General features: G+C 40.4%; 1 pseudogene; it reads right to left on the bottom strand.

Moving 5' to 3' along the window:
- Nucleotides 1–2,219: 2,219 nt before the first annotated feature.
- LOC143956630 (cytochrome c oxidase subunit 2-like) lies at nucleotides 2,220–9,114 on the bottom strand (annotated as a pseudogene).
- Nucleotides 9,115–11,011: the final 1,897 nt, after the last annotated feature.

Below are 11,011 nucleotides of genomic sequence, written 5' to 3'. Positions count from 1 at the left end.
TAAGTAGTTGATATATTATATAGTACTATGGAAAGTATAATATGGGGTACTTAATATGTATATAAATTAAACCAATGATTATTATACATAGATAGTATATTCATTAAATAGTACTATGAAAAGTATAATATGGGGTACTTAATATGTATATAAATTAAATCAATGATTATTATACATAGATAGTATATTCATTAAATAGTACTATGAAAAGTATAATATGGGGTACTTAATATGTATATAAATTAAATCAATGATTATTATACATAGATAGTATATTCATTAAATAGTACTATATTGTTAATGATTATTGTACATGAAGTAATGATCGAGAACTATTAAATTACAGTACAAGTCTATATATCAAAATGGGCATCTTAAGATCTAATCAAAAGTTTATGAATGTTTATTTGACATAAGTAGTTGATAACACTAAATAGTACTATAGAGAGTATAATACAGGATACTTAGTATATGTAAAGTGGACTAATGATTATTAAGGAGTTTATTCTCTAAGAGGCCTAGTACTGGAATGAAAAGGATGAAAATTAAGAAGTAGATGGTGGAGGTGATTTGACCAATAATGATGAAGGGGTCTTCGACAGGTTGGCCTCCGATTCATGTGAGGACTATTGTGTTGGCGATTAAGGATCAGAAAAAGATTTTTGCGATGGGACGGAATATAAGTGAGCGAAGTTTGGAGGTGTGAATAATAGGAATTAGGAATAGAATTAGGATAGAGAAGAGGAGGGCTAGTACACCTCCTAATTTATTTGGGATTGAGCGGAGGATTGCATAAGCAAATAGGAAGTATCATTCAGGCTTAATGTGAGGGGGTGTAATTAATGGGTTAGCGGGGGTGAAATTATCAGGGTCTCCTAGGATGTTGGGGGCGAAGGTTGAGAGGGCTGCTAGGGCGGTTAGTATAACAGCAAAGCCGAATAGGTCTTTATAAGTGAAGTATGGGTGAAAGGGGACTTTGTCTAAGTTGGAGTTTAGGCCAGTAGGGTTGGATGAACCTGTCTGATGAAGGAAAAGGAGATGGATTACACTTGCGGCCGCAATAATGAATGGGAGAATAAAATGGAAGGTAAAAAAGCGGGTTAAGGTGGCATTGTCTACTGAGAAGCCTCCTCAGATTCATTGGACGAGGTTTGTGCCAACGTAGGGGGCGGCTGATAGGAGGTTGGTGATAACTGTGGCGCCTCAAAAGGATATTTGTCCCCATGGGAGGACATAGCCTACGAAAGCTGTGGCTATTAGTAAGAACAATAGGATGATGCCAATATTTCATGTTTCTTTATAGAGAAAAGATCCATAGTAGAGACCTCGACCAATGTGAAAATAAATGCAGATAAAGAAGAATGATGCGCCGTTAGCGTGGAGGTTACGCAAGAGTCAGCCGTTATTCACATCGCGGCAAATGTGGGCGATGGATGAAAATGCGAGGGAGGTATCTGCTGTATAATGTATCGCCAGGAATAGGCCTGTGGCGATTTGGGCTACTAAGCAAACTCCTAGAAGTGAGCCAAAATTTCATCATGCTGAGATGTTGGCAGGGGATGGAAGATCAATAAATGAGTTGTTGAGAATTTTAAGAAGGGGGTGGGATTTTCGTATTGTCATCAGTTTTTGTAGTTGAAATACAACAGTAGTTTTTCAAGCTATCGGTCTAGGTTAAATCCCTGGCAGAAACTAATGATTTTGGAATTGAGTTTATTAGTGGGACTTTTGGCGGTGGCTTCTAACCCTTCTCCTTACTTTGCGGCACTAGGGTTAGTGGGGGGTTCGGGGGTAGGGTGTCTAGTCTTAATAAAAGGGGGGGTTAGTTTTTTATCTTTAATTTTATTTTTGGTGTACCTCGGGGGGATAATAATTGTATTTGCTTACAGTGCTGCTTTGGTGGCGGAACCATATCCTGAGGCGTGAGGGAGTCAAGTGGTTATAGGATACATTGTAGTATTTAATATGCTACTTATAATCTTATGATGAACTCAGATAGGGGAAGAAAACATAGTTTTATCTTTGGGAACAGGGTGGGATACAGGGTATAATGAGTGATGAGGAGTGGGGAATTTACTATGTGATGGTGGATGGGTGCTATTTTTAGGAGGATGGGCCCTATTATTAACATTGTTTTTAGTTTTAGAAGTAGTACGGGGACATAAAGGAAGTGGGGCGTTACGGGCTGTAAGATGGACTCTAATGGTAGCAGTTGTGGCGAAAAAAAGTTCTATAAGTGATGTGACTTAAGATGAATTTAATAAGTAAAGGGGTGTACGAAACGATATCAAACAGCTTATAAGGGTAATATGTATTGTCAGAGGTTCATATAATACTGATGCATGCTGATGATGATCTTTGGTAGGTATTTAAGGCACATGTAGTTGAATCTGGGGTATTTGGGTTGGGCTGGGGCTGGGGCGTTATGGATATAGGCAAATTCTAGTATAAGAAATTAGAGGATAGGATCATTGTAGAGTAAATTCTATGTAAATATCTAAGAAAGAGCTAGTGTTGATAATAGGTATGGTATAGTCGTGAAGCTAACCATGGAATCGAACCATGATCATGATGAATTAGCAATCCTCACTACACCAGATAGCTCGGTGAATAAAAGGATATTACCCTTCATTTCTAGAATCACAATCTAGTGTTTTAATTAAACTATATTCACAAAGGATTATTTCTGGGTTTATAATGAGAAGAAGACCTGGGATGATGTGAAGGAAAAGTAAAAGGTGTTCGCGGGATTGGTAGGGGTAAAGGGTTTTGATATGATTTGGTAGAGGGCCGCGTTGGGTTGATCACAAGACATACAGGGTGTATGCGGTTGTGAAGATGAGATTAAGAACAACAATTAAGAATACAATAGGAGATCAACTAAGAAGTGAGGTCATAATAAGTATTTCTCCCATGAAGTTAATGGTTGGGGGGAAGGCTATATTTAGTAATAAGGAGATTAGTCATCATGCCCCTGCGAGGGGGAAAATTGTTAGGGCCCCTCGTAGTAAAATTATGGTTCGGCTGTTAGTGCGTTCATAGGAGGTGTTGGCTAGGCAGAAGAGAGCAGAAGAAGTAAGACCGTGAGCGATTATCATTATTATTGCTCCTGAGTAGCTTCATGGGGAGGAAGTTAGGGCAGCGGCGACTACAAGGTTTATATGACTAACAGAAGATATGGCGATAAGTGATTTTAAGTCTGTTTGTCGAAGACAAAGGAGTGCGGTGGCTAAAATACCAAGGATTGCGATGAGTATGACAAATAGTGTTTGGTTAAGATTATTTTCTTGAAGGAGAGGAGATGAGCGAATAATACCATAACCTCCAAGTTTTAGAAGTGTACCAGCTAAGATTATGGACCCAGCAATTGGTGCTTCTACATGTGCTAAGGGTAGTCATAAATGGAGGCAGTAAATAGGTAATTTAATTAAAAAGGCTATGTTATAAATAGCTCAAAAGAGACCGGGGTAGTTAGTTAGGGCTTGGGTGATGTGCAGAGTATGAGTGAGAGTTGGGAGTAAAGAACCATTAACAGAATAAAATTTAATAATTCAGATCATGAGAGGAATAGCTCCAAGCATAGTATAAAATGCTAAATACATTCCGGCCTCCAGGCGCTGCTCTTGGGCACCTCAGCGTGTAATAATAATTATGGTGGGAACTAAGGAAGCTTCAAAGAAAATGAAGAAGAGTATTAGGTCTGGGGTTGTGAAGGCTAACAAGGTGGTTAGTTGAAGGAAAGTCATGTTTACAATATAGGTTCGTTGGCGATTGATGGGTTCTAGGCGTATTTTACTTTGGCTGGCTAATAGGGTCAATGGGAATAATCAGCATGTCAAGATAGCTAATGGACCTGAGATGCTATCTACGAGAAAAAGGGTGTTGGAAAAGCTAAAGTCTTGGAGGAAGATTCAGGAGAGAGAAAAAAGGGTGGTGATGAAACCTTGACTGGTGACTAGCGTTCATAGATGCTTTTGGGGGGAGAGAAGAATAGTGGGAAACAGAGAGATTCAGGCGGCAATGATTATTAACATTGTAAAAGGTTTAGGGTTTTTAAGTTGTCTGAGCCGTGAGAGCGGGCTGTGGCAATTATTAGAGAAAGGCCCAATGCTGCTTCGCAGGCTGATATAGTTAATATAACTAGAGGGATTATTAAGGGGTTGACTATGAGATGATTGGGTCAAAGGCTTAGGCCGATAAAAATAATCAATATTATGCCTTCAAGACATAAGAGTGCTGATAAGAGGTGTATGCGGTGGAAGGATAGACCTGCGAGGACGACAGAAAACATTATGGCTAAAAGGGTGGACATAGGGGTACTATGGATTTTAACCATAATTAGCTGAGTCGAAGTCAGCTGTCTTTGTTGGACTAGCGCCCCACTCAGCTCACTCAAGGCCCCCTTGAAGTCATTCGTAAATAAATCCGAGGGTTAAAAGAATAAGAATAATTGAAGCTCAGGCAAAGGCTTTAAGGGGGGATAGTTGAATTGCTCAAGGGGAGGGGAGAAGTAGAGCAATTTCTAGGTCAAATAGAAGAAAGAGGATGGCTACAAGAAAAAATCGTATAGAATAGGGAAGACGGGCGGAGCCTAAGGGGTCGAAGCCACATTCATAGGGTGATAATTTTTCTGTGTCAGGACTAATAAGGGGAAGTCAGAAGCTAAGAAGGGCTAGAGCTATAGATAAAATAAGAGCTGTGGAGAAAAATGTTAGCATTATCTTCTCTCGGATATTAACCAAGACCGGATGATTGGAAGTCATCTATACATTATACTAAGAAGATATGAACCTCATCAATAAATTGAAACATAAAGGAAAAGTCAGACAACATCAACGAAATGTCAGTATCATGCTGCGGCCTCAAAGCCAAAGTGATGTAGAGAAGTAAAGTGAAAAAATAATTGACGTGCGAGGCAAGTTACAAGGAAGATTGAGCCAATAATTACGTGTAAACCATGGAAGCCTGTGGCAACAAAGAAAGTAGTACCATAAATTCCGTCTGAAATTGTGAATGGGGCTTCGTAATATTCCATGGCTTGAAGGGTAGTAAAGTAGAGACCTAAAATGACTGTGATGGTTAGAGCTTGAAGGGCTCCTTTACGATTAGCCTGCATAATACTATGATGGGCTCATGTAACAGAGACACCTGAGGCAAGTAGAACTGCTGTATTAAGGAGAGGAATTTCGAAAGGATTGAAAGGATTAATTCCTGTAGGGGGTCAAGATTCTCCAATTTCTAAAATAGGTGTTAGGCTGGCGTTGTAAAATGCTCAAAAAAACCCAAAAAAGAAGAATACTTCTGAGGTAATAAATAGAATTATTCCATAGCGGAGGCCTTTTTGTACGGGGAGGGTGTGGTGACCTTGGAAAGTGCCTTCTCGAGTCACGTCTCGCCATCATTGGAATATTGTTAATAGTATAGAAATTAATCCGAGGACTAGAATAGAGGAGGTATTAAAGTGGAATCATGCGGCGAGGCCTGAAGTAAATAAAAAGGCGGCGGTAGCTCCTATTAGGGGTCAAGGGCTGGGGTTTACTATGTGGAAGGTGTGGGTTTGATGGGCCATAAGTGTTTTCTTGTAGATACAGGCTTAGAAGTAAGATAAAAACGTAGGCTTGAATTAAAGCGACTGCAATTTCTAAAATTGTAAGAAGAATCAAGACTATAAAGGTTAATAAGGAGACCGGTAGAGATAAAGAAATTAATGTTAAAACTGCTGATGAGGTTAAATGAATAAGCAGGTGACCAGCGGTGAGGTTGGCGGTGAGTCGAACTCCAAGAGCTAAGGGTCGAATAAATAAACTGATAGTTTCGATTAAAATGAGAACTGGGATTAACGGGGTAGGTGTACCTTCAGGCAGGAAGTGTGCTAGAGAATGATTAAATTGATTGCGAAAGCCTGTGAGAACAGTTGCAAGTCAAAGTGGGACGGCTAGCCCTAAGTTGATAGATAATTGGGTGGTTGGTGTAAATGTGTAGGGCAATAAGCCTAGAAGATTTATACTTAAAAGAAACACTATTAAGGAGGTTAATAAAAAGGCTCATTTGTGGGCAGGGGCATTTAAAGGGAGAAGAAGTTGTTTTGTAAATTTAATGAGGAATCAGTTCTGAATTGTTAGCAGGCGGTTGTTTACCCATCCAGTTGAAGGGGTGGGGAATAATAATCATGGGGTTAATATGGCTAATAGGATGATGGGAATACCTAATGAGGTTGTTGAGGCAAATTGGTCAAATAAGTTTATTATCATGGTCAAGTTCAAAGGGGGAGGTTTGTTTTTGTGCTTTTAGGGTGAGGGTCATAAAGATCAGTATGGTTTAAAATTTTTGAGGGTGCTAAAGCTAAGAAAATAATTCAAACTAGAAGAAGATAAAAGAGTCATGGGGTGGGGTTAAGCTGAGGCATATCACTAAGGGTGGTCGGAGTCACCTGTCTACAGCTTAAAAGGCTGTTGCTAACCTATAGCTTCATAGTGAGGTGTCTAGGGTTATATTAATTCAGCTTAGGAAATTTTTAATTGGCAGGGCTTCAATTACGATAGGTATGAAGCTGTGATTTGCCCCACAAATTTCAGAACACTGACCGTAGTAAACCCCTGGGTGACCAATAATAAAGGAGGTTTGGTTAAGTCGGCCTGGGATGGCATCTGACTTAACACCTAAAGTAGGGATAGTTCAAGAGTGGAGGACGTCTTCGGCGGTGATTATAATTCGTGCGGCTGTTCCGATGGGGGCAATTAATCGATTATCAACCTCTAATAGTCGGAAGTGACCGGGTTCTAAGTCTTTAGAGGGAGTTATATAAGAGTCAAAGACCAGATCAGTAAAATCTGAGTATTCATAGCTTCAGTATCATTGATGGCCAATTGTTTTTACGGTTATATCTGGGTCGTTAATCTCATCTATTAGGTATAGAATACGTAATGATGGGAGGGCAATTGCAATGAGGATAATTGAGGGCATAATTGTTCAGACTATTTCGATTTCTTGGGCATCAATAGTATTAATACTCGAGAGTTTAGTTGATATTAAAGTGGAAATAATGTATAGTACAAGTATGCTAATCAAGAGTGCTACTATAAGGGCGTGATCATGAAAGTGAAGAAGTTCTTCTATAAGGGGGGAGGCTGCATCTTGGAAGCCTAACTGAGTGGGGTGTGCCATGGAGGAATACAAGAGTCTAACTAGTAATTCTGTCTCGACAAGGCAGTGTTATAATTTAACTAACTCCTCGAAGAAAGTGACAGAGAGGTTATGTGCCCGGCTTGAAACCGGGTTATGGGGGTTCGATTCCTCCCTTTCTTGTACCAGCTTAATGGAGAAAGTTGGCTCTTCAAATGTATGATAGTGAGGGGGAGATCCAAGGAGTCACTCGATGTTAGTTAAGGTTGATTTTGCTTCTGTGTAAAGATGTTTGGTAGAAAAAGCTTCTCAGATAATGAAAATCATTATTACTACAGCGACTAGAGAGATTAAAGAACCAATGGATGAAATAGTGTTCCACAAGGTGTAAGCGTCAGGGTAATCAGAATAGCGTCGAGGCATTCCGGCTAGGCCGAGGAAATGTTGGGGGAAGAATGTTAAATTTACACCAATAAATATTACGACAAAATGAATTTTAGTTCATAAGCTATGAAGGGTGAGGCCTGTAAATAGGGGGAATCAGTGGACGAACCCCGCCATGATGGCGAAAACTGCTCCCATAGATAGAACATAGTGAAAGTGGGCAACTACGTAGTAGGTGTCATGAAGGACAATGTCAATAGAGGAGTTGGCTAGGACAATGCCTGTAAGCCCTCCAACCGTAAATAAGAAAATAAATCCCAGAGCCCAAAGAAGGGGGGCGTCCCATTTAATAACTCCACCATGTATTGTGGCTAGTCAACTAAAAACTTTTACTCCCGTAGGGATAGCAATAATTATTGTAGCAGAGGTGAAGTAGGCTCGTGTGTCAACATTAAGATCTGTAGTGAACATGTGGTGGGCTCAAACGATAAAGCCCAAGAGACCGATGGATAATATTGCTCAGACTATACCTATGTAGCCAAATGGTTCCTTTTTGCCTGAATAGTAGGCTACAACATGGGAAATAATTCCGAAACCTGGAAGAATAAGAATATAGACTTCCGGGTGTCCGAAGAATCAGAATAAGTGTTGGTAAAGAACTGGGTCACCACCCCCCGCAGGGTCGAAAAAGGTAGTATTTAAATTTCGATCTGTTAAGAGTATAGTAATCCCTGCCGCTAGAACTGGGAGAGATAAAAGAAGTAAGACTGCGGTGATTAAAACAGATCAGACAAATAGGGGTGTTTGATATTGTGTAGTAGATGAGGGTTTTATGTTAATTACTGTGGTAATAAAGTTAACTGCTCCCAAAATAGATGATACCCCTGCTAAGTGTAGTGAGAAGATTGCTAGATCTACTGAGGGTCCTGCATGGGCCAGATTACCAGCCAAGGGGGGATAAACTGTTCACCCAGTTCCGGCCCCTGCTTCAACTGTAGAGGAGGCTAAAAGTAGGAAGAAGGATGGGGGAAGAAGTCAAAAACTTATATTGTTTATTCGGGGGAAGGCCATGTCCGGGGCTCCGATTATCAGGGGGACTAATCAGTTGCCGAACCCTCCAATTAGGACGGGCATTACTATGAAGAAAATTATTACAAATGCATGAGCTGTAACAATTACGTTATAAATTTGATCATCGCCGAGAAGGGAGCCGGGCTGACTCAATTCCGCGCGGATGAGCAAGCTTAGGGCTGTTCCGATTATCCCAGCTCATGCACCGAAAATAAAGTAAAGGGTTCCGATATCTTTATGGTTAGTAGAAAAGAGTCAGCGGGCATATATCACAGGTAAAGTGGCCGAGTAGGTGGCGAATTGTAGCTTCGAGGACAGAGGTTTAAGCCCTCTCTTTACCAGGTCCTGGAGTGTTAACACGTGAGATTGCAAATCTCGAAAAGCAGGGTAAAACCTGCCGGGACTTCTCCCGTTTTATATAAGCGGGAGAAGTAGAATGAAGCTCGCTGGATTGAGTATTTAGCTGTTAACTAAAGTATTACGGGATCAAGGCCCGTCATTCTAGAGAACTTTATCTTAATTGAAAGGGTCTGAGTTGCATTCAGAAGATGTAAGTTAATATCTTGCAAGTTCTACAGAAACTGAAGGAGTTTAACCTTCGCTTAAGGCTTTGAAGGCCTTTGGTCTATGTTAACCTAAGTTTCTATAGGAGCAAAAGTGTGGGGGTAAGGGGAAGAAGAATAAGGGCTATTACATTAATAATGGCAGTTGGTAAGTGTGTTGGGTGAGGGGTTCGTCAGTTGAGTAAAGAATTAGGGGTGTTAGGAGGGAGGGTCATAGTAACAATGTATGCTAAGCGAAGGTAAAAAAATAAGGCTAGTATTGAGATGAGTATAATTGACGAGGCTAAAAGGGTTGCATTTTGTTTGACTAACTCTGTGACGATCAAGAGTTTGGGGGCAAATCCTGTTAGAGGAGGAAGGCCTGCTAGGGACAATAAAATAAGTATAACGGTTGTGGTGAGGGCTGGAGTTTTAGATCATGAAATAGAAATATCTAGAATTTTTGTGGCAGAAATATTAATCAAGGACAAGAATATGGCAGAGGTTATGATTAGATATAAAATGAAGTTAAATAGGGAGAGTTGGGGATCAAATTTTAAGACAATAATAATTCAGCCCAGGTGTCCGATAGATGAAAAGGCTATAATTTTTCGGAGTTGGGTTTGGCTAATACCTCCTCAGCCCCCGATTAAAATTGAGGCGAGGCCTAGGGCAATAGTTAGGTTAAGGTTAATAAGGTGGGAGGTTTGAATGAGAAGCGCCATGGGGGCGATTTTTTGTCAAGTGGATAAAATTAATCCTGTTGGAAGAGAAATACCTTGGAGAACTTCAGGTATTCAGAAGTGGAGAGGGGCTAGGCCAAGTTTTATTATGATAGCAAGAGAGAGAGTGAGTATAGGAAGGTTCGTAAGGGTATTAATGCCTCATTCGCCTGTTTGTCATGCGTTAATAAGGGCTGAAAATAAAATTAGAGCGGAAGCTGTGGCTTGGGTTAAGAAATATTTTGTAGCTGCTTCAATAGCTCGTGGATGTGGGGTTTTAGTTATCATAGGAATGATGGCGAGGGTATTAATTTCTAAGCCGACTCAGGCTAGGAGTCAATGAAAGCTTGATAGGGTGACTGTGGTGCCAATAGCGAGACTTAAGAGAAAAATTGTTAAAGCGAGAGGGTTGATTAGTAGAGGAAGGATTTTAACCAACATTATTGGGGTATGGGCCCAAGAGCTTATTTAGCTTACTTTACTAAGGAGTAGTATAGGGGGAGTACAGAGGGTTTTGATCTCTCAGGTGCAGGTTCAATTCCTGCCTCTTTAAAGGAAGTGAGGGGGTTTGAACCCCTATAGGTCTCCCTATCAAGGAGATCCGTAACTTTCGGGCACACTTCCATGGTAATGGGGGGGCAAGGAGGAGGGAAACTGGAATAGAAATAAAGATAATGACTAGAGCGAGAGTCAGGGGTAAAAAATTTTTTCAAACAAGATGCATGAGTTGATCATATCGGAATCGTGGATATGAGGCTCGAATTCATAGAAAGCAAAGAGATAAGAGTGAGGCTTTAGTCATAAATAAAATTGTAGTTGAGGTTGAGGATACCGAGGCAGAGCTCAGGAAAAGAATTACGGAAAATGTATTCATTATTAGAATATTGGCATATTCTGCTAAGAAAAATAGGGCAAAGGGTCCTCCTGCGTATTCTACATTAAAGCCTGAGACTAATTCTGATTCACCCTCTGTGAGGTCAAATGGGGCTCGATTGGTTTCGGCAAGGGTGGACACGAATCATATAAGGAATAGAGGTCAAAGGGGTAAAATAAATCAGGTAGTTTCTTGTGAAATAGAAAAAGCAGAGAGAGTAAATCCACCTGCTAAAAAGATGGAGCAAAGAACAATTAGTGCTAAGGTGACTTCATAAGAAATTGTTTGGGCAACGG

Source organism: Lithobates pipiens, unplaced genomic scaffold (genome assembly GCF_037356315.1).
Source record: "Lithobates pipiens isolate NorthernLeopardFrog02 unplaced genomic scaffold, aLitPip1_a1.2 Scaffold_372, whole genome shotgun sequence".
Classification (NCBI taxonomy): Eukaryota; Metazoa; Chordata; class Amphibia; order Anura; family Ranidae; genus Lithobates; species Lithobates pipiens.
The sequence above is the reverse complement of the archived record's forward strand: the minus strand, read 5'-3'. Positions and strand labels throughout refer to the sequence as shown.